This window comes from Coptis chinensis, chromosome 5 (assembly GCF_015680905.1).
Source record: "Coptis chinensis isolate HL-2020 chromosome 5, ASM1568090v1, whole genome shotgun sequence".
NCBI classification, from domain to species: domain Eukaryota; kingdom Viridiplantae; phylum Streptophyta; class Magnoliopsida; order Ranunculales; family Ranunculaceae; genus Coptis; species Coptis chinensis.
In genome coordinates, this window is record NC_141460.1 from 72,707,413 (window position 1) to 72,732,960 (window position 25,548).

Consider the following 25,548-nt stretch of genomic DNA (forward strand, 5'->3'; position numbering starts at 1 on the left):
AGTTCCTGTGCAAATAATGTTTTCCTCATCCGCGCGTTCATGTGACGCCACAATCTTGGTTAATGCCTCACGAGTCACGATAGATTATCATACACTAAAAACACCATGCGTGCAAATGTGTCGAGTACTCGGGTAATCGGGTTACACAGTACTACTACAGTAGCAAAGTTACGGACTTACGGATGTCAAGAGGCCGGATTTGAGCTGGACCTACTTTAGTATGTGAGTCTAAGCCCGGACCAGATCTGAGTTCAAAAGAGGGTTGAAACCCATTTTGGACAAGATGGAGTTTTAGCCCGGCCCAGACACATTAATCTATTTAACTTTTAGCCAATGACTTTGGTGGGGATTATCGAAAAAAAATGACTTTGGTGGCGCTTTTGAACCAGCAGAGGCAGCAAGCAAGGAATTCTTATCACCAGTAAACCAACAGAATCAAAAACATATATACACCAAGGAAAAAACATAAAAAAACTACCAGTATTCTTAAATAATTTCGGTCATCAGATTGGAGCAGCATCTCTCCCGAACGCATCCAATATGTTATCGGATCAGATTTAGTCGGGCATTGGGCCCAGCCCAGCCCATTGACAGCCCTTAGCAAAATGCTCTTGTCATCCAAGATGCCAGGCCGTGATAAAGGCATCAGACGTGAGACCACATTTCAATTTCTCTCAAACATAGATAAAGCTTAAATACGTTGTTTTCGGACATAAATAATAGAGAGTTATGTATGCTTCAAACATAGAAATGATAGAAGAACAAGTGACAATAATGGCGTATTTAAATGTCTGCTAGCTGGGTGGTTGGATCTTTTGGTAGTTTGTTGTTGGTCTTTTAATTGAATGCATGCACGGATGCACCGTGCTCCTTGCTCCACTTAAAGCAAGGGATGGGAAGTAATAAGGCAAGACTGTGACTTTGTTGTATAATAATAATAACTTAAGGCAATGCATTACTTCTCACTGCTCCGAAGTTCAATGCGAGATCCGTGCTATCATTGTGATATCAAAGAGTTGCTCAATTTGAACCCAATTTATATCTTGAAATGGATTTATAGGAAGTGTAATTTTGTCGCAGCATACGCTATGACTAAACTTGCATCACAACAAGCAAGTGATTTAGCTTGGTGGTCTGGGCTAATCCAGAAGTAGTTCTAATGTGTCTGCAAGTCTATCCAATTTAGATATGAGGGAACATATTGTATATATGGTTTACTTTTTAGAAATGTAACTGCTACCTGTATTTATCGCATTGTATAATAATAAAATTTCCAAATTATCAAAAAAATAATAATAACTTAAGGCAAGTATAAAACTTGCAACGATAATATATTGAAAAATCACTTTCACTATATATGGTTTCCAGTTTACAACAATACATGTGTGATGTATTATTTCCACTGATGTGACAAACACAATATTGACAACTGCCATTATTAGAGGATGTATCAAACTATAAATATTATTTTAGCGGGAAATATATATATATATAAAAGATCATTTGATATTTTCGTATACAAGTCATATGTTAGTTAAGACTTCTAGGCCTCATTAGGCAGTATCAAGATTTCACCAAATGTATCATGGTCTCAGAGCAAGTCCAATGGAGCTGCTAAAAGGTGTCACATAGATCTTTTAGCTTGCTCAACCAAATTTGACTGGCCAAAATAAAAAAACCATTCCAATTACGTTTTTTAACAGCTGTTAAGTTCGGGAGACGGACGGTAGAAACTCTGCCGTATGTATAGTTCAGATGCTAAAATGCGAATTTTGCTTATCTTCTCTCGGTCTTCTCAATCCCCACTTTTTGCACCATACTAATAAGTTTCCCTCTCTCTATATATTGAAATTCAATTTTATTGAGGTTAATTTATTTGATTGATTTTGAGTTGTTTTGATTGTGATGTTATTTTGATTAGTTTGTTTGTAGTTAAATTTGATTTAAAGAGTGTTAGAATGTTGAAATTGTTTGTTTGTAGTCAAATTGCAAATGGGCTTTGCTTTATATTGAAGTGGGATTTGTGGTGTTTATATTGTTTGCTTCAATTGCATTATTTATTTAATTTTGTGGTGCTTTGTGAAATGAATTGATTATAAATGTTGGAATTGTTTGATTGATGTTAACACTATAATTGGTTGAAGTAGTGATGTTTGGAATGGCTTGATGTTGAAAAGTGCTTGAAATAGTGATGTTGATATTGATATGTGTTTGAAGTGTTGTGTTTTGTCTAAATGTTGTTTGAAGTTATAGAAAGATGTTGATTGAATTGCAAGTGCCACTCAAAATGAATAACATGGATAAACGATTTTTCAGTCGAAAATCAGTTAGTAGATTGGCAAAAGAGTTAAACGACGATGATGATGAAAATGAAGTCTATAATTTGCAAAACCATCCAGTACTTCTCATTTATGGACCCAATCGATCCACTAACACATCCTGCATTAGCTAGAAACCCAAAAACACACATATCTCATCGTCTTAGTGTAAATATAGTAAGCATTTGATCATTAATTAATTTTTTTTTAACATCCTAATTTGTATTTTCTTTAATTTTAATGAAGTATTTTGAATAAATGTTTAGACGGTGAGGGAGATGAAATTGCAATGTTGTTGGGCATCCTTGAACAGTTGGTGGAAAATAATAGATGCCAAAGGAGATTGTTTTGTAGACATACGAAATAAAATTTTACAATCTCCATTTGGGTCATTGTCTCGATGTGGATATCAAAACACCGACCATAGTTTAATATATGCTTTGATCGAGCGGTGGTGGGACACAACTCAGACTTTCCACTTTCCGCAAGGCAAGATAGGCATTACTCCAATGGATATCACTATATGCTTACGGGAATGAGCGTAGGAAAAGGAAAGACAGTCACGTTTAGAGAAGGCCAGTACTCGACTTTTGATTACGTAGAGGAGTATTGGCCCAATATAAAGTCGGAGCATTGGTCTAAATAGGGTATCAAATTAAACCTTCTTTTTTCATGAATGAGTTCATGGACAAGACTAAAGAGAGTGACAAAGGTTGGTGCCCGACCAATACAGATCGGGAGATATACTTGCAAACCTTATATTTTTACTTAATCAAGCAGTGTTTCTTTTCCACGGGTGATAGTTCATTGAGATTAGGTTGGATAGAGTATCTAGATTGGTTAGAATACATTCATGAGTTTGATTGGGGTGGTGCTATGTTTGGAGCATTGATTTACTCGTTAGATCAAGCGTGCCAACTTAATAATAATGTTGATTTACTCGTTGGATCACCCCTATTTTACAAGTTCTAATTTTTTTAGTATTATAACTTTATATTATATGACAAGTTTGTATTTTGATATTTATTTTTATTATAGTATTGGTGGCATTAGTACGTATCTACAATGACTCCACTTCTGAGAACGAACATGGACCGTGATATCGTCCCATGAATTAGAGCATGGATGAATTACTACAAAGAACACTAATCTAGTGAAGGACGCCACACCATTCACTTAGATCGTAACCAATTTGAGACTAGATCAATATTGGTAATACAGTGGACACCTTGGTATATTACAAAATATTTGCAATTAAATATTAAGGATGTGGTTGGGTAATACAGTGGACACCATGGAGGATAAGTGGAAGTGTGATTGAGGCAATTCGCCATGTACGTTGTTCATATGATCTTACAATACATCGAGTCATCTTTGAGTTTGGAGGTATCATCGTGTGGTACCTAGGTGATATGTCCTTGCACCAATTCGTTGGGACACCTTTCATCCCACACCTTCATCCGGAGAATATGTGCTTATTGGCAAGAGCTAGTCAATGGAGGTTCTTCCTTAGAAATAGTGACTTGTGGCCACTGGTTTTACTCTATTTAGATTTGAATGGTGCCTACGACAGCTACTGGGATCGTGTCTTAAGGGGTCCTATTTTGCCTGCTAACATATACAAAATTGATAACATGGACTTTGTGGGACATAAGGTTATTAGAAGTGCTTTGCGTATCCTACACCCAACTGATCCATACTCTTCTTCTCAGGGTCCTTACGAGTCTTTTGCTCCACCTCCTTCTTATCCGGATAACCTTTGGAGCTATGATATGATTACATCTCAGGGAATGCATGTCGCCATACCTATACCTCACGTTGATCAAAATTATCTTTCGAACCTTGTCCCAGATTTTGACACTCTAGATGAGGTTAGTATTTGGTTTATTTTGAAACTCGAATTATATTTGGTTTATAGTGATGATTTTTCTTAAATTTATTGTTTTTTTTATAGGCTACACTTAGGGCGCGATATGTCAAGTCACAGCGAATGATGCATGGGATGCGTGACCCATTTATGAATACAACCACAAGTACTATCATTATTTGGTGGTTGAGCGAGAAGAGAAAAAAATGTCATAGGATAGAGTCGCTGACTTAGAAACGCAGTTGGTATAAATGACCTTGTGAGAATCACGATGAGAGAGTAGATAAAAGAAGATGCAACATGGCAAGGGTTCGAGCCGAAGTTAGTTTAGAAATATTTTTATGTTTATATTAATTGATGCTTGTATGGATTATGTTTAATGAATGAATTGAATTATGTTTGTTTAATGAATGAATTTTGTTTAGTTGAATGGATGTGTGGATTGTTGAGTTGTGGAATGAATAGAATGGATTGTGGAGTGAATGAAATGGATTGTTGAGTTGTATAATGATTGGAATGGATTTGTATATGAAAAGAAGAACAAATTCTGAGTTTTTGCGTCTGGAAGGTATAGATGACAGACTTTCTGTCGTCCGTCCATTTAATTAAAATGGGAGAAAGATGGTAGAAACTTTTCCATCCGTCCCCTAACAACTTATTTTGACAGCTGCTAGACAAGACCACAAATTTTGCTGGGTTTATCACACCATCTAAATTTGATAGCCCATTGGAATTACATTTTGATTTTTGAGGTGCTATATAATATACTTGCTCTCGTGGCCTTATTGGATAACTTCAACGTTACCAGTTTAGACAGGTGAATGACTAGGAATAAGTGATGTAATTAAGAATGGGGCCTACCTAACTAAAAACTCAGTTTAGAATAGACCAATCATGATTGGCATGCATTCAACTTTAAACATTTAAAACAGTAATGATACACAGACCTACTAGTTTCACCTACTTAACCGACCTACTAATTGTAATCATTGATCAGGAAATGCCTGGATCGGACGTTGACTGAGAAATTAGGACAGAACAACCCGTTGAATGTTTTGTACAAGTTTTATTCTACTGCCGGACGTGGCCCCCACTTGAAGATAGTGTTAAGTACCCCTAATACCTTTCCACATATTTATTTTTATTTGAAAAAAATGAAATTAACACAATAGGAATTTACATAAAAACCCTTGAACATCTCCCACCCTCTAGTCACATCTCTTACATCAGAAGTTATTTTCTCTCTGCTATTCCTACCCAAACTGGATGTCTCTTTTTCTCTCTCAACAACATTCACTCCTGAGTACACATTCTCCAATGAAAACTTCATTTCTTCCTGCCCAATTTCCTTCCCCTCTCTTTTTTCCCTCTATTTCTACTCTGATAAGATACATTATCTTTCATTCTAGAGTTCTTCATCTAAGAAAATCATTTGGAGAAGCACTGCAGGTAACCGTGTGCTTGATAATAGGCTAAAATTAATTGTTTACATTTAAGTTGATTATGCTTATAAATGTTTCTGTTACATTCTAGTTAAATGCCAGTTTAATAGTAACATCCTAAATGTCCCAAGTCACTTTGATCATTGGATTCTTTCCACATGTTGTAAAAGTAAAGCAAAATAGGGATGAAAACCGTATTAAGCGTGTATTTTTAGGTTATCCAATTTTGAATTTTATAGCACCATATATTGTTGTACATTTGAGATAAGATGTCTTACTATGATCATATTTAGTTCAGTTAAACTATAGTATGCTTTTTAAAGTGAACTTATATAGTTGCATACATATGAGATAAGATGTCTTAATATGATCATGTTTAGTTTAGGTAAACTGTAGTACACTCTCAAAAGTGAATTGATATAGTGTCATATTTGGGAGATAAGATGTCTTAATTTGATCATGTTCAGTTCAGGTAAATTGTAGTACATTATCTAAAGTGGACTTCTATAGTGTCATTCTTGAGAGATAAGATGTCTTGATATGATCAAGTTCAGTTAAGGTAAATAGTAGTACGCTGTCTAAAGTGGACTTATATAGATTCTTACTTGGGATATAAGATGTCATAATATGATCATGTTCAGTTCAGGTAAACTATAGTACGCTGTCTAAAATGGACTTGTATAGTGTCGTATGTTGGAGATAAGATGTCTTAATATGATCATGTTCAGTTCAATTAAACTGTAGTACGCTCTCTAAAGTGAACTTATATAGATTTGTTTTGGGTTTTTGTTTCAGACATGGTCACTAAAGCATATCAAAGTCCTTCTGAATTATACCATGATGGTGATTCTGAAAAGATTCAAGAGAGGAATTATTGTAGAATGAAAGCCTACTATTAGTGGAAAAGTCATGTAGAGATGGGCACATTTGACGAGTACTGGATTATTGGCAAGAGACCAAAAGTAGTTATGGCTATATGTAACAATGATGGATACCTTCATTTCCATAGTTACCATCCCCAAACCCCTCACTGTCCGGATCTAGAGACTTTAGCCCATTTGATAGAGATTTTCGTGGTGACAATTAACAAGTTGTACAACTTCGAGCTCAATATGGAGGCAGTGGTGAAACGAGAATTTCACAAGTTAGTTTCAGACATAGAATTGCTCAAGAATTGGTGTTTCAATGTAAATTTCATGGCTAGGTATCTGTATAAGATGGGATGCGACTGTAAAACCATGTTTTACACCAATGCAAAAAAGGCCAAAAAAATTAGGTTTATTATATTCCCAAGAGTGGTTTATGCACTTCAGTTCCTGGGTGAATTCGAAAGTCCAAAAGACTATGATGTTCCGGAAAGACCACCACGCCCAGAAGCACTGCCATTTCCACTACCATGCCAAGCATCCATGGATAGCCAAGGAATAAAGGTAATAAATATGGTTTTGAAATATATAATAGTATTTGATATATAAGAAAATGAAAAGTTATTGTTGCCTGTTTGTGTTGTATGTTATGTGCAATAAATCTGTGTTCAAATCTTGTGTAGTTGAAAAGAAAATACGACGAGGGTATGTGATAAATGTAAAATGCTAGTTTTACCTACGAATAAGCTACGAGAGACTCAAACGCAAGTAAAACTAGAACTATTTTGTGTGCTAATTATCAAAGTTTTCTACACTCTCGATGCTATTGCACTAAGTGGAGTAGAAGATTCGTTCCACTCCTAGTTGTTTAGAATTCGCGTTTCCTAAGATTATCGGTTATACCAAAGTCAATGAGAGTACGATGGAAATTATACTAACAAGATACGATAATTCAATCAAACTAATACTAAATTGATATTATGATAAGGAATTAGGAGGGATTGATTCGGCCTTAATTCGACTTAATTTACTAAGGAAGAATCGTCGTAATCCGAATTGAAATGCTTTCGCATAACAATTGGGTCTTCCTAATCCCTAGTTGTTCATGGTAATCTCTACCAACTAACAACTAGCATGTGAAACAATCAAACCCATTCTCATGGAGAACTAATCGTTTTCTAGAATGGAATGGAAAATCACAAACTATTCTACGCTAACAAAAATCAAGCTTCATCAAGGCTTATTCACCCCCCTCTAATGGAGGGTTTAACCTTGAATCATTACGCTATAATTTCTCAAACAAGAACTCATAGAACAACCCATTATTGATATAAATGATTAACTTATAAATCTAATTTGAACAACAATAGCAATGATTTCAATCGAATTAAACAAGAATTGAAACTAAATTAGCACTAATATCATGAATACTAATTATCAATGAAGACAAACTAATTCTAAATAAGAATTAAATCAAGAACTAAATGGAAATGAAAACTAATACTTTATTATAAAACAAAATATGATTCTAAAATAATAATCTACTTTGTTCTAAAACTAATTAATGGAATGTAAAAATTTAGATCTAAAACAAGCTATTAAAACTAATTAATAGTCTAAAACTAGATCTAAAATTGTTGGCTAATGGCTACCTAAAAACTAGCTTGCTTAAGAATTAAGTCTTGTGTCTTCAAATGGAGGAGCCAAGATCCACTTTTTCGTGCATGGGCTGAGGAGCCATGTTTTTGGTCAGAAAATCGAACCCAAAACCCAATTTCTTCAGTCCATAGAGGCCTTTTCAGTTGGATTTTTCTTCAACAGACTTTTTGTATACTTTTTCTCCTCTGATTGGGTCAAGGTTGGGACCATTGGAAAGCTCTTTCTAAGATGGTCGTTTTGACATAAGGTAGGTCAAATTCCGAGGTCTGAGTCAAAAGATACGGTCTTTGGAAGTTTTGCTAACTTTTGTGCGCTGTTTCTACCTGCGTTGACTTTGACTTTTCAGCTTTGACTGAGCTTTAAAAATGCTTTTTCTCCTTGAATCTTGGCCTTTAATCACAAAACTTCTTAGCAACCAACCCTTGCTCCTTTATCTCGCAAAAGTGACACATTTCTGCACATAATCGACTCCAATGCCTGAAATACATAAAAGCACGTAATCAGCATTAACTCTTATTTATTACTCGCATAATTGGTCTAAAAGTATTATTGTTAGGGGGTTAAAACTACAGTTTTGGGCTCTTATCAAGCCACCCAAACAGCATTTTGCTTGTCCTCAAGCAAATATGAGAAATTAGAATAAGTGACCAAAAATAGAGTTCTAACTACTCTCGTTTTGCCGAGTGCAATTGCATTGACCATATGCAACAAGGCCTTAAACCACTAGGAATTCCCAAGTGGATGAGTTATAGCCTCGTGAGAGTTTTCCAGTGAAGGTACTCACAAACTTCATCTATACTACAACGACTAAGAAATAAAACTATTGTTTCTTTCTTTATACTCCCAATTATCTATACATCTCACTAGCAATGAATACAGAATAATCAAGTCGAAACCTAAACTAATATATGCATAATAATCAATCATCTATGAATAAACATATATACAATGAGTAATACTATGAAATGCACTAGCAGGTCCGTTTCTAAAAACTTGGAATAACGTCCTTAAGTAGGTCCTCACATAAATGTCAAGACAAAAACCACTCTGATTTTTCCGCTCAAGTTTCGCTACTTTAGTGCGAAGTGGGCACACTTTACCTTACAATCTCAATGACAAACAAGGAAGCTGGGTTCGATCAAACACATTTGCCACTTACTATCACACTAACCTATTCCTAATTGAGCTAGAGGTCTTTATTAGGTGTTGCAGGGATTAGGAGATGGTTTAAGAATGAAGGAAATGGATATTCAAAAAGGACAAGTCTGAGATAATAGAGTCTTCATATTATATAACTAGAGAAAACCTTGTTTTTTACTTTTGCTTCTACACTTTGTTTCCATCCTTAGCCTTTTTATTTTGGCTTTTTGACTCATTCTATTATATTTTTGGAGTTTTTATTTTGTTTCTATTTTTATTTTTCTTTTCTTTTCTTTAGATGGAAACTTCTTTTCTTTTTCTTTTCTGAAGCAACTAACTAATTTTTGTTTACACAAGTTTTTCCTTTTTCTTTTCTTCACTCATCATATTCTCAGACTCATTCTATAATGGGTAGGTTGATTTTTTATTTTGTTTTGTTTTTGTAACAGGGTAACAAATTTGCGGTTTATGAAAGGCTAAAGAAAGGCTCAAAGGGGCGACTAGCGAAAAATAATTAATAGGTTTGAATTTCTAGCTATATCGATCCAAAGAGGGCCTAAATTCTCGCTTAGGATATGGTATAGTGATCAAGCAAGTGGACGTGTGATTTCTCTATCCGGATTTTACTTCTCCCTTGTGTCATTTCTCAAATGTTTCACTTATATAAGGCTTTAGGCTATATTCTCACAGGATTTGTAGAATAAGTACTCTAGCCTAGATTTCAGAAACTTACTGCCAAACAATCATAGATACTCATGTAATATATTTATAGATAGATGCAAATATTATTACCTACATATTAACCTAAGTTTCTAAAAACTATTCTAATGCAAAAGCTAACGCGAGACTTTTAGATTATTAAGAGCATAAAGAAAGAAACAATACCAATATTCCTAAGTGTATAGCATAAACTTTTTATTTATATTTTTGAAATTTTTGAATTTTTACTAGAAAACAAGTGCATATTATACATATCTATGTCCTAACAGATGCCTTAATTACACGTGTTTCTATGCCACCCCTAAACAAGAAGCATGTTTTGTCCTCAAAGTATTTAAATAAAAAGGGTAGAAAAATACCATGGAAACGCGTGAAATTCTGAACATCTGCAAAACAAGGTTAAACATACTAATATAGAAAAAGAAAAACAGACGCAACTCTATATAAGTTCCACCCGTTATGGGATTAACAAGAATTAAATTGCTTGGGACATAAGCAGACACTAACTGAAACTAAAAACTTACTTTATCTCCCGTTTAAGCGTCATCCTCATCCTCTTCTATAAAAGAAATGAGGTTCCTTCGCATCCTGCCATGCCATGGTGATTTGCCAGGCTTCATGCCATTTATCATCTACAATTGCTAACCTGTTTAGCGCCACTTGGTCGGATGGGGTGTAGGGGGTAACCCAATGAGGTTGCACCTGCCATCCCAGCCAAGTCATAGCACGGAAAGATCAAATAATACAATTGGTGGGTCTCACAATGTCGACCCCAACCCAATCTGTGAAACGGGCACAAAAAATAGGGAATAAACATAGCATAATACGACAAACTAAAACAGGCATAAGAAGGTACTTATGCCTCATACTCTGGCTCGTGCTAAACTAGACATTAATGTCTTGGGAAGGTCATATAGCAGGCGTTCCTCAGCTAGAGCAAGGAAAACGTCCTAAGTGGCGTCATTCGCAGAAGAAAAATGCCACTCCCCTAATATGTTTAGCATGATAAAGAACATGACCGTGCCCACGTTAAGGGACAAGCTACCAAGGGCTACATTATATGTCCCTTGGTCCTCTACACGGAAAATGCTAGCCCCATAATTCTCATGCAAAAGCTCATAGTTGTAGGCAGAGAAATTATCAACTATGTAGGCCTATGGGTCTTGAATCTCAGCAGGCATAGGAAGGTCAACAACAAAAGCTAACAAGAACTTGGTTATTTCCATTGTTTCGTCATCAATGTTGATGGAGAACACGTGTTCTCCGTCCATCCGATAAAAGAATTTACAATGATCATAAAAATACGAGGTAAGTGCAGGAAAGTAATGTCATCAGAACTTACCATTAAAGATTGTCATCCTGCTTGTATGATTACTTCGCGGAACCACGCACCATAGGTGTCACTTTGGAACAAGTCTTCAAAAGACTGTTCTGGTATGATATGAGGGGATGTCATCACCAAACTACTCTCTAGAATAGCTGCAAACGATCCTGGAACAACCCACAAAAAATCGGAATTTTTTCGTGCCTACGGATGTCAAATCACGGGGCGCACTCAGATTTGGTCTGGGTAGGGTGTGGATTACGCTCAGGTGAATTTTGAGTTACAGTGTTTTGGGTGCGGGACGCGCTCAGATTTGGTCTGGGTAGAGCGCAGGTCACGCTCCTTACTGAATCGAGTTACAGGTGGTTTAAAGCGCAGTGGCGCTTCAACCGAGGGCGCAGTCGCTACGGGTAGCTTTGAAAGTGAAGAATAAAAGAGATAAAAATAGGGAGTGAAAGGTGAGAGATGAAAGTGAGATGTAGTGTAGGTTGTAAGTGTAGAATGAAGGAAGTTTATATAGGGTTTTAGTTTTTAAAACGAATCGACAAGTTGCCAAAAAGGTTTAAAGCAATTGACGGAAACAAAATATTTCCAAAACTTAAAACGGAAACAACCCATATTCATTATTCTAAAACAAACTTAATATCTTTAAGATTGACTTTAGAATAGTAGCTTCCTAACTCTTTGAAATTTCATCCTACCACAAAATCTAATCATATGCATGCCAATATCGGCAGCATTCTCAACAATCACCGTAAAACTACTTCTAAAAATTTGGATCATATAAAAATCATGCTAGAAGAAATAATACCACCCCCAAACAATTCGGGAAGGTGGGATTAACACAAAAATCAACGCATAATTTGAAAAGAACCACATTAAATTAAAATCGAAATTAAAATTAAAATTAACTACTGAATTCAAATTTAGCTACTGAATTCAACCACTTAACATCCAAACTAATAAAAACAATAAAACAACGAAATAACATCAAAACAACAAATTTTTCTAAACAACTAGCCACGTGATGAAGATGGACCTTGAGATGGAGATTGGGCCTGCAATGAAGATGGGGCCTGAGATGAAGAAGGGCCCGAGCCATCCGTCTTTCGGCGACGATGCTCATGCCTCTCAGACTCATCTGAAATAGAACCCTCCAGGGGTGGCATGCATCGTAGAATCTCTACTCGGAACCGGCGCTGTGCTTCCATCTCTGCCTTCATCTATGTATAATGCGCATCCTGACGCTGGACGAGAGTCTCGATGTTATACTGGAGGCCTGCCTAACCCTTGTCGGGCACTTCAAAACTCGTCTGAAGGGTCTTTTGTTTATTTCGAATTATAATATGCCTATCCCGTACATCTTCACAAATACCATAAAGGCAACGCAAGCCAGTATGCAGCACTGACATGCGTTCTAACTCAGAAGTACAACTCTCCAAGGGCATTTTCATATCATATCCTCCATTTTATCATCCGAATCAACCACCCTATCCTCTGGCAACTTCCTTTTGGATACACTCTGTATAAATAATTGCATTTGAATGCAATTTTAGCATAATACGAACATATTTTGTATTAGCTCTAAAAGATAGCATGATCTTAGTGATCAATACCGGAAAGGGCGCGACACTCTTTCCAATGCCTCTAATCATAGTTAAAATAAACCCAAGGATGTAGAAGTTATACCTCTTCTCCTGTAATATCCAGAGAACGTGCAGACATGTCAGATTGATGTCGCTGACTTTCTCCTTTCCGATGACGTTCTTACCAATCCACTGAGCTATAGCCAGTTGGTTGGTTCGCAGAGATGACTGTCGAGCACAATAAGAATTCAGATTGTATTGATCCTCCATGACAGTGTCTTTCATCAATGCAGGAACTCCAGTATACTGGGATTCCTGCAAGGTGGCTTCGAGGTGGTGTTCAGGCATAATGCCTAAAATCTCAGCCAACAACTCTCTCGATACTTCTCTCCTAGTCCTAGCCACCTTCACGAAATTTTTCCGACCCTCCAACTCTCTCTTCTTATATATAGAATTGTTCGACCAAATTGGAGTGGTAGAAATCATCTGTCGAGTACCACAACCTATCCCAATTCCTCCTAATCATATCGTCATGAAAAAAAACAGTAAAGTGGGCGGCAGTAAAAGCTTGTTCCGGCAAAATTCTTCGTCTTAGAGCCATTGAAGTTTTGAAACGATTTGTGGTTTGAATAAGGTGGAGGAGACGAGTTTGAGCAAACTCACTAAATATTTGGGAAGAGGCGCGGTGGTGGTTCGAATTTTTTTTTATAGTTTGGTGATTTTTTTTATTTATTTTCAGTGGTGCAAAAGGTTGGAAATGGTGGTGGGGATGTTGTGGAGGAGTTTTGGAGTGGGTTAAACTTTTGGCTTGGTGGTATTTAGGTTTTCTTTTTCTTTTTTTTTTTTTTAAATTTTAAATTTTTATTTATTTTTTAATTTTTATTTTGGTTAGGGTTTAAAGTCGTTAATGGCGGAAGTGAAAACGAACTCGCGACTATTTGTTTTGAGGAAGGAAATTCACGTGCGTGGCACGTGCATGCAAGATTTGGGCCTAAGCCCAATTCGATTTCGAAATTTTTCGATTTTTTTCACGTAACTTCAAACTAAAATTCCCGACTTGTTACCGGTCCGATTTTTGCAAATGAGATATGAAAACGATCAGGAGAGAATTTCCAATCCAATGATCCATAAAACACTCTCTTCCAACAATAGGTGACATATAAGAAGATGGAAAATGTTTCGAAGTGCGTGCGTGACGTAAGTTATGCAAACGAATGAAATCTAAATTTATAGATAATGTCAACCAGAATCAAAATACGATTAAACAGCCTAAGTAACAAAAATGGAAAGTTTAGCAATCAATGACGAAAAACCAACACCCCACCCCCAAACAATTTTTTGGCAACGAAGATTATGAAATTTGTTTTAAACGTGGGTCTTTTAAAGTCAGATTTTCGAGACTTTCTAGATTACTATTTTTATGATTTAAATTTTTTTTACTTTTTATGAATAAGATTTAATATAAGAAAAATGAAAAGCAATAAAGACATAATTCATACCATAGAGGAACATGACTAAAAAACCGAGAAAACATGCAAGAGTGGAAAACGTGAATTATATTAAACGTGGACTTAGGATCCGGTACTTACAACCACACACTCCATAGAGGGGCCGGTTACCTGAATGGTGCACTTACCAATATATGGAAGTGTAAGAAAGTGCACCAAACAACAAAATGAGTCGTTTATTGTCAGATACTCGAGACTTTAACAAATAACTGGATATATATATATATATGAAATAAATAACATGGAATGCACCCCCCCAAACAGAATCAAACACCAAATTTTTTTACGACGCAGCTTAGTGAAATGAAAGCGATGTCTGAGAGATCTAGAACGTAACCGAGCATACACCTTCTTCTTTATATTTGAACAAGAGGGTGTCCAATTGAATGATCATGAGAAAATGGATGTTTGTGGAAGATATGTTGGATATGGATAAGTGTTAGAAGTAAGGAATGGAAGAAATGAGGATGTGGGTTTAGCACAAAACTTATTCATGGTGTAGGTAGGAACCGTCTCAATTATGAAAATGAAGGTGTCAAGTGCTTTGCCCTTGGGAGTTATTTTCATATTAGGAGGATTTAGAAAATCCTTAAGCACAGAAGAAGCAAGAGGGTCAAGCGCAAACTCAAGGTTCCTTTGAGGGCGGGGAACATTGATGGAAGGTGAATGAGTAACAAGATGATATGAGATAGGTAAATGGCGCTCACCTAATGCTCTTAGTTCTAGATCAACAGAATCTTTTAAATATGCAAGACATTCCTCAATAGGTAGGTTAGAAGAATCACTAGGATAGAGGGTGAAAAATTCTTCTTCTGTCATGGCGTCGAGGGATGAATGGATGTTGATAAGTGGGGACTCGTGAGGTGGCAACGAAGAGTTGCAAAAGAGTTGAAGGAAATCTTTCTCAATTTCATCTACGTCCAGAGAGTCATTGTTGAAATTAGAACTTCCGAAGGAAATGAATTAATGCATATGATTCTCAGGAAACGTGTTGTTAAAATACTCTTGAGCTAAGCTCTATATCATGCTAACTTCTCCATCGATATTCGTATTAGAAGATTGTTTCATCGTTTTAAAAACATTGACCTCAACAGAAAGATGGCCTAAGGACAAGGACATCGAACCATCGCGGCAGTTTATAAGCGTGTTGGCAGTTGCCAAGAAAGGGCGCCCTAAAATGATCTAACAGTCGCTTAATGCGACTTCCTCAGATCGAGGATAACAAAATCCGCAGGATAGTAGAAATCCTAAACCTTAACAAGCACGTTTTCAACTACACCTTAGAATACTTGATAGACCAATCAGCTAATTGGAATGTCATTTTTGTAGGTTGCATCTCCTGTAGACCTATTTGTTTATATAAATAATAAGGGAGTAAGTTAACACTCGCCCCCAGGTCTAATAAAGCAGTGGTCGTGTGAGTATCCCCTAAGGTGCATTGTACAGTAGGACGACTAGGGTCCTTGTACTTAATGATTCCATTGTGTTCAGTTAAAGTTGGAAACTGTTCAGTTAAAAAGGCGTCTTTAGGAATATTTGTCTTACGCCTAGTAGTGCACAACTCTTTGAGAAACTTATCATGGTGAGGTAACTTTTTAATTGCTTTGAGAAAAGGTAGGTTTATCATTAAATTTTTAAAAACTTTCCTAATCTCCTCAAAATTTGTATCCTTGTTTAACATTGCTAATCTCTGGGGAAACGGTGGTTTCTTTCTATATTTAGCGTATGGATCAACAGGATGTCTAACCTTGGCTTTCTGTTTCTTAGGCTGTGGTTTAACTGGTACCTCTACAGGGGTAGGATCTTCAGTTTCTATTTCGGTATCTAATTTAATATCCGGTGTAGGAACTACTGGTGGGGTAACTATAGACATAATTATGTTGTTATCAACCACTCTGCCAGAACGGAGAGTGGTGATGGCATTTAGCTCACCTACGTTTGCATTTTCAGTACTAGTATAACCATTTACCTCAAAGGTTGTGTTTGTTATTTTAAGATTAGGTATCGCTTGACCTGGAAACACACCTTTGGGTTGTACTTTCTCTTATGCTAACTGCTGTAAGGAAAGTTGGATGGCTTGTAAAATATGTTGTTGGGTTTGCATAAAGGCGTCAAAACGATCCGGTTGTGGAGGAGTGTTAGTTATAGGTTGGGTGACAGGAACTATGTCATGTTGATTATTAATGGTGGATTTTGATAGTTATTATTTATCGGAATGATACCTCCATTAGCATTATAATTATTATTGTTATAATTATTATAATTTCCTTGTCCTTGTCCTTGTCGTGGTGGAGCTTGGTTGTCATAATTATTATAATTACCCTGACCTTGTCCTTGACGTGGTGGAGCTTGGTTGTTATAATTAATGGGTGGATTGTAATTGTTTGCTGGCCTAACATTTTGATTATTATACCCTCGAGATGTTACTTGTTAATTATTTCTCCAACTGAAGTTGGGATGTTGTCTCCAAGGGGCGTTAGGAATAGGATAGCTATTAATTGAGCAAACGTTATCTTGTTGTGATGTTTGTTGTTCATAGGCGAGAGGACAATAGGAGTCGGGATGCTCTAAACTCAAACAGAAATTACATGGATTGGAGTTGACATTCATGACGGGGATAAGCTTTTGTTGAATAGAGATAGCCTCTACCTTTTTAGTGAGAGATTCGATTAAATTTTTACGCTCAGGATCGGGTTTCATCTCAAACATACCGGCGGCCTTAACTGTTGTAGAAGAACTAGTGGAGTGGGAGATATCGTCACTACCCCCCAGTTATTATTACGCTTTGTTTGATCTTCTAAAAATTTATAAGCCTCTGAGGCTCATTTACTGAGGAAACTACCCCCATTCATTATGTCAAGGACTTCTTTATGGTGGTGTAAAAGTCCTTTGAAAAAGGCACGAATTAACGTGTCTTTCGCGAGGTTATGGTATTGACACTCTATAAGAAGATCGGTGAAATGATTCCAAGCCTCTAAAAATGATTCATTAGGATTCTATCGAAAGAAATGATTCTTGGAAAGCATTTCATTTGTCTTCAGTGGTGGATAAAAATGTTCCATAAATAGTTGAACAAGTTTGGCCCATGAGTCCATAGAATTAGGCGCTTGGGCAGTTAACCAAGATGTCGCCTTATCGGCTAAAGTGAAAGGAAACACCCTCAGTTTAATTTGTTCAGCACCAACCGTAGGATGGTGGAATGTAGTAAGTACTTGGTCAATCCTACGCATGTGCTGATAAGGTTTTTCATAGTCTAACCCATGAAAAATGGGTAACAAATTAAATATATTTGGGGATTTGGAAATCCCCCACTGGGTCTGATAGAACGATGCAAGATTTCGGGCTATCGTTCAAGGCTTTGTAAAAGTCAGAGAGAGGAGGCTCTCTTTCTCCAGCCATTATTTTAGGTGGAGTGTGTGGTATATTACCTAGAGGTGTAGTGAATGGTATACTAGAAAGGCGTATTTGTTGACGTTGCCGGTTTATTACGTTAGACATTTTTCTTCTGCCTGACCTTAATCTCATGCAAGGCTAAGACCAATCTTAACTAAACATGACAACACTCAAAACAATCCTGATATGCTAGTATAAACCTCTAACAGGAGATGTGAGGAGTGGAAGAAAGAAGTACCTGAATGCTTCCTTGCTTCGCTTATGAATATCGTCTTGTATACGCGAGCTCAGTGTATTTAACAAGTTAGAACACTGAATAACTTGAAGTAATGGTAGTTTGAACTAACCTGTGGAAATCGAGCGGTTCATAATAGGGCACGGGGTGTGCTTAGGTTAAGCCTTGGGAGGGTGCGGGTTGCGCTTAGGTGAAACTCAAGTTCCGGGCGCTTCAGCGCGGGGGACGCTTGAACTTTGCCTTGGTAGGGCGCGGGTCCCGCTCAGGTGAAATTCGAGTTCCAGGCGATTCAGCACGGGGGGCGCTCAAACTTTGCCTTGGTAGGGAGCGGGGAGCTCTCAGGTGAAACTCAAGTTCCAGGCGCTTCAGTGCGCGGGGCGCTCAAACTTTGCCTTAGTAGGGCGCGGGGCGCGCTCAACCTTGGTTGATGTCCAATGTTTTGGGCGCGGGGTGCGCTCCAAATTTGCCTACCAAGGGCGCAGGGTGCGCTCCGTGTATTCCTACGAGGAAAAATTCAGTTCTGAAACAAACAACCACAGTTAGAATCAAACACGGGTGGGTGGGTTTAATGGGACTTTAGGAAGACTAACAATGCTAACGAAAACAATTCTAAAGGGAACTAAGATGGCAGCGGCGCCATTTGATAAACGTAAAATGCTAATTTTACCTACGAATAAGCTACGAGACTCAAGCGTAAGTAAAAATTAGAACTATTTTGTGTGCTAATTATCAAAGTTTTCTACACTCTCGATGCTATTACACTAAGTGGAGTAAAAGATCCGTTCCACTCCTAGTTGTTTAGAATTTGCGTTTTCTAAGATTATCGGTTCTACCAAAGTCAATGAGAGTACGATGGAAATTATACTAACAAAATACAATAATTCAATCAAACTAATACTAAATTGATATTATGATAAGGAATTAGGGGGGATTGATTCCAGCTTAATTCGACTTAATTTAGTAATGAAGAATCGTCGTAATCCGAATTGAAATACTTTCGCATAACAATTGGGTCTTCCTAATCCCTATATGTTCACGGTAATCTCTACCAACTAACAACTAGCATGTGAAACAATCAAACCCATTCTCATAGTGAACTAATTGTTTTCTAGAATGGAATGGAAAATCACATACTATTCTACACTAACAAAAATCAAGCTTCATCAAGGCTTCTTCAACCCCCTCTAATGGAGGGTTTAGCCTTGAATCATTACGCTATCATTTCTCAAACAAGAACTCATAGAACAACCCATTATTGATATAAATGATTAACTTATAAATCTAATTTGAACAACAATAGTAATGATTTCAATCGAATTAAACAAGAATTGAAACTAAATTTGCACTAAGATCATGAATACTAATTATCAATGAAGACAAACTAATTCTAAATAAGAATTAAATCAAGAAATAAATGGAAATGAAAAATAATACTTTATTATAAAACAAAATATGATTCTAAAATAATAATCTACTTTGTTCTAAAACTAATTAATGGAATGTAAAAAACTAGATCTAAAACAAGCTATTGAAACTAATTAATGGAGTCTAAAACTAGATCTAAAATTATTGGCTAATGGCTACCTAAAAACTAGCTTGCTTAAGAGTTAAGTCTTGTGTCTTCAAATGAAGGAGACAAGATCCACTTTTTCGTGCATGGGCTGAGGAGCCATGTTTTGGGCGGGAAAATCGAGCCCAAACCCAATTTCTTCAATCCACAGAGGCCTTTTCAGTTAGATTTTCCTTCAATAGACTCTTTGTCCACTTCTGCTCCTCTGATTGGGTGAAGGTTGGGACCATTGAAAAGCTCTTTCCCAGACGGTCGTTTTGACATAAGGTAGGCCCAATTCCGAGGTCTGAGTCAAAAGATACGGTCTTTGGAAGTTCTGCTAACTTTTGTGCGCTGTTTCTGCCCGCGTTGACTTTGACTTTTCAGCTTTGACCGAGCTTTAAAAAGGCTTTTTCTTCTTGAATCTTGGCCTTTAATCACAAAACTTCTTAGCAACCAACCCTTGCTCCTTTATCTCGCAAAAGTGACACATTTCTATACATAATCGACTCCAATGCCTGAAATACAGAAAAGCATGTAATCAGCATTAACTCTTATTTATTACTCGCATAATTGGTCTAAAAGTATTATTGTTAGGGGGTTAAAAATACAGTTTTGGGCTTTTATCAGTATGACAGATTCTGAGGACATTGAATGGAAGGCGTATCTACTCTCAAAACGACTGTAAGAGAGATTTCCCGTCATTGATTAACGTGTCTAGGAAATGACCTAGGACTATGGATACCTAGAATAAGACGATAACCATCTGAAATACATAAAAACACGTAATCAGCATTAACTCTTATTTATTACTCGCATAATTGGTCTAAAAGTATTATTGTTATGGGGTTAAAACTACAGTTTTGGGCTTTTATCAGTATGACAGATTATGAGGACATTGAATGGAAGGCATATCTACTCTCAAAACGACTGTAAGAGAGATTTCCCGTCATTGATTAATGTGTCTAGGAAATGACCTAGGACTATGGATACCTGGAATAAGACGATAACCATCTGATTAGTTATGGGAATAAGTTATCTCGTGTTTATCATGAGTGTGTTATAAGCATGGGCTAGTCACATGACGACCCACCTCTAAATATGCTAGTTCTCCAAGTCGTTAGGAACTGATAAAGGCAGTTCTTGAACAAAAGGAAACTAAAGAGGGCGATCTTTGATGATAAGGAAGGAATCAGAATGACAAATCTTTAAGAGTTACCTTTAGATCTAATATTCCCATATGCGATGGGATATTATGACCAACAAGAAAACCTACCTCTAATAAGATATTGTCCAGATTCAAACTTCCATAAGGAGATGATACCTAATAGGAGGGCAGAGTCCAAAGATGGAAGGGAACTCACAAGCAGTGAGGTTAACCCTAATCTTAGGACTCTCAAGGCTCTTCCTATATAAACCATAGGAATTTGCTCTTAGGAACTACGCAAAATAGAGTTTGATTCTTCTAAATAAACAAGGGGATACGTAGGCAGCTGCCAGGTTGTTCAACCCTGAATACTAAATCATCTCATCCCTTCTCTATCAAGAAAAAGGTTCTGAATCACGAGGCACAGAGGAGGATCAGGGGATACTCATAAAATCCCTTACATCTTTTGGCATCGTCTGTGGGCATCTCCTTGTTGTTGTTGTTGTTGTTGTTGTTGTTGTTGTTGGTGTTGTTGTTGGTGTTGGTGTTGGTGTTTGTGGAGTTGTTCTTGTTCTTTTTCTTTCCAGGTGAATAAGATCCTTCAATTGTTGTTCTGTTCAAGTGGGATTGATATCAAGTGTGGAGTTTTCAGGTTTGATATCTTCTCAATGCTTACAAGTTGCCCAATAAATAGAAATGACTGCTTTTAATATTGGGAGATGTTTAGTCTTTCAGTCAACTGTTTATTGAAGAACTAAAAGATCGTGACTTATTTCTAAAGTGAATATAACCACCTAATTAAAACAAGAAACAAAAATCTATGGTTATCACTTTCAACCATAATATGTCAAACATAATGTTGTATATGTGAAGTATGTTGTTATATAAGGAACATTCCATCTTCAAGGTTTTCTAATTTGAAATTAGATTCTAGGCTTAGATTCTAACCACAAAGATAACACAAAAATTGATACTTTTCTCCTCCCACTGAATGGCATACATAATGTCCTATATGATAGCTATGTTGTCATATCAGGTACGTGTTATGTTAAGGGCGGTCTAATTTGAAATTTGAATCTAATCGCCTAATGAACTTGAAAAACATTTGCTTCTCATTTTGACTACAGGATGGTATACATAATGTGCTATAGGGATGTTATGCTGTTATATTAGGAACATGTCATCTCAAGGGTGCTTGTATTTGAAATTTGAATCTAACCGCCTAAGTCACACTAATACTGATGCTTCTCTCTACGACTAGTGTATGACATACTTAATGTCTTATCCAACATCCCTTTGCATCCACCCCGGGCTGCCTATTTATGTGTTCAATATTAAAGTACAGTGCCAAGTCGTTCAACCTTTGCCAATTGAATGTTTGTGAATCAAACAATTCAACATGATGAATGATTGAAAATTCCTTCTTGTTGTCTCGTCTTTGCCTTACAGTGTTAAAGTTGGGTTTTGAGATCCTAACTATAGTGAAAAGGTGCCATCGATTTCACCGACATTCCCACACATTCAGTGAAGAATTTGATCCTATGATTATTCAGGCGACGCACTTGTCTAGTCGTCGGTTTGCGCACATAAAATTTTTGGTCTTTCTCGTGTGGGGTGTTCAAGAGAACTATACCTTCCAATGAAGACGCAATTATCGACATACCATATGGTTTGAAGTCCATGGTTGGGGCTGGAATTGCGGGGTTATGGCCAATGCTGGAGGCAAAAGATATTCTTGATTCCCATCTTCTTTTCGTGTCTATCATGTATCCCAAAAATGATCTTGTTTTCAACGAGTGCTCTTTTATGAAGGAACTTGAATTTGTAAAGGTTTCCCATTTTTGAGAGACAAACTTGGCCTTTTTAAGAAATGGAAGTGGAACATGTTTGACAATTTCTACACAAAGGTCATGCGGCATGTCGTATCCTTGGCTCTGGTTGTCACCATTTGAAGAAGCGATTGTCATTCTAAGTTTGTGGTTGATGGTGTTTTTGAAATGGTGAAGATATGGGACTTTTCAGGACCTACTTCTCTATGTTTCTGGTTTTATAACTGTGGGATTCTCTCTATGGGGTGGTTAGAAATAGCCAAATCATTTGGATAATTGTATTTCATCAGTACTCTAATTGTATATCAATAACTGTTTGATACTATTATCTATAATGCCCCGAACTGTCTTTATATTGTCCTATAAGGTCGTTGGTGTGTTCTGAAAAGTCTATTGTGATGGTCACACGTGGTTTACAAAGGGACCACATTACCACTTTAATTATGATGTGTGCGGCGTACCAGATAACATCAGTTTTAGGGGGAAAAAACCATTGAGAACTGAGATGTACACTTGTTCGACACATTAACTCCAATTTGAATCTAAAGTCTCTCCCCCAAATTCCTCCTTAAACCATGACGAATTTCTTCTCAAACTCAAAAATTGCCTAAATCATGACAAAACCTAAAAGAATACGCCCTAAAACTGAAAGGTTCGTTTTTTTTGTTCCTTGCTTTTATACAGTTGGTTTTGATTACATGTCTTTTTGAATAAAAAACCTTAGTAGGATTATTCCTTAGTCTGGTAATTTAGTTTTTAATTTAATACTTTAGTTCTCTGTGTTTGATATTGGGTCGACCTGAGATAATTCAATTATATTTAGGCAGTATGCGTCTAATTAATTTAATTACCTATAACCATAATAGTTTTTACCCATGCTTTGTTGTCCTAATACTATCACACTATGGCTTAATGTGTGCTGTGTAGTGGAAAGAGGAAGAAACCTAAAGCACTGCCATGGATGTCAGGAACAAAGATTACTTGTCGCTACTGTCCAAAAATGCTTCGAGAGAAGCTTTTCTAAGGGTTGGATATGGAGGAAAAAAGTAGGTTTGCTTCATCTCCGTTTGGGTTTTTACTAACTGTTGATGGCAATGTGGACCCTCTGGATCCAAAACAAATGAAGTACTATCATTTTACCCACCCCCAATTGGTTGTCTCCGTTCTGAAAAAACGAATTGCAACATTGACTTACAAAATTGGGAACAAATATATCAGTTTTAAGTCTTCCGATTTCCCGCTACTCACCGGGCTTTCCACCGACCGTCCAAGTAACAACTATTACGATTTGAATCCTAAGAATCCATCTGATTTCAGATTGAGGTATTTTAAGGACAGTCACGGTTCCCTACGTGGTCAAATTCGATTGACTGCTATTGAGCGAGCTAGGGAGGTGGCAAAGGCTAATGCATTACTGATAAACACCCAAAATTGTAATATTAAACCCCGAGAGACATAGCATTTTGGTCGATTATGTGTTTAATAATCATGTAATAATTATATTTTCGTACTTTTGCAGGTTTTCGCAGTTAACATGAATATAATGATAAAACATGTATCGAAGATTAGGAATACGGGAATATTTAAAGTCTTCCCACTCAGCCCCAGTGAAGCCCAATAAAGCCTGACTAGAGCCGAAGTTTCCAAAGGAACAAAACCAGTGCAGAACAGGTCCACCTACAAAGAAGCAACAAACTTCTGAAGCTCACATCTTAGAAATCTAGACGCCGACGTTGGCTAGTGAACTGCCAAAGCGACCAGGGCGACGAACTCTACGCAAAGACAGAAAATTGTAAAAATGCCAAAATCGACGCCGCCACTGGACCCACTCTGTGGGCCCAAAAGGCATGACGAGTCAGCATAGGCAGGTGGTAAGTGATGGTCACAATTTTGTGCCACCTTGCAAGAGGGAAAGACACGTACCAATTCATTGTTTGAATTGAATTGGGGAAAAAGACAAAACAAAACTCAATGTTTGAATTGATATGGGACAAGAAGACAAAAACTAAAACAGTTCGAGACAAAACTTTGTATTTCAAAGTTTTGAATGTCTCAATTGGAGAAAAGGCCAAAACCAAATTAAATGGCTTCACGAGGGAAGACCATCCTATATATATGTGAGGGGGGTCTTCAATATTGCTCCTTCAACATTTTATGCTTTAGCATTTGTTCATTAGTTTGTTAGCGTAAGTTATCGTCTGTAGCTTCATTCCAGTACTTTACATTCCGTCATTTTCTCTTCCAGCAACTTCAATACTGTAAGTTATTTCTTCTTAATTAAAGTAATTTATTTTCAAGTTTAATTCATGTCCTGCATTTACTTATTTATTGTATACAACAAGTTTAATTATTCCTCCAATGACCATGAGCTAATCCCCCCCCCCCCTCAGGGGGAGGGTTATGCTGCTCATGTGAGAATCTAGATTAACTCTTTAATATTCTAGAATCACTGCTTAGGAATTAGGTGTAGATTATACATCCGGTCCTAAAATGACTAAGACTGTACAAATTTGGAGTGCTGATGCTCCAGAACAGTCTCGTGAGAGACCCAAATTGTCTCGTACGCGACTCTATGGTGTCAGATAGCTCTCCAATTTGTCCAGCTGATGTAGAATCGAACCAAGAGCTGAAATAATATTTCAAAGATAAAATATTAGTTCAACTCCTTATGCTAGTGCGATACTACTTAGAGATGTGGGCATTTCGCTAGGGATCAATACTCGACCTCGTCTCGGGTTTGTCTATAAACTCGAGATGAATTAGAGCTGTAGTGATGTGGTAATATAAACTGTTGAAAAATGATTCCTGCATGAGTATGATTAACCCTCTCCCTGTTTCTCTATATTTGTTTATTTACATCGAAATCACCATTAGTAATTTACATTATTTACATTACCGTTAATTTAATTAAACCAACTAAAAAACCTAAAATCCTACTCACCAAAAGTTGTAATTCCAATTGTGA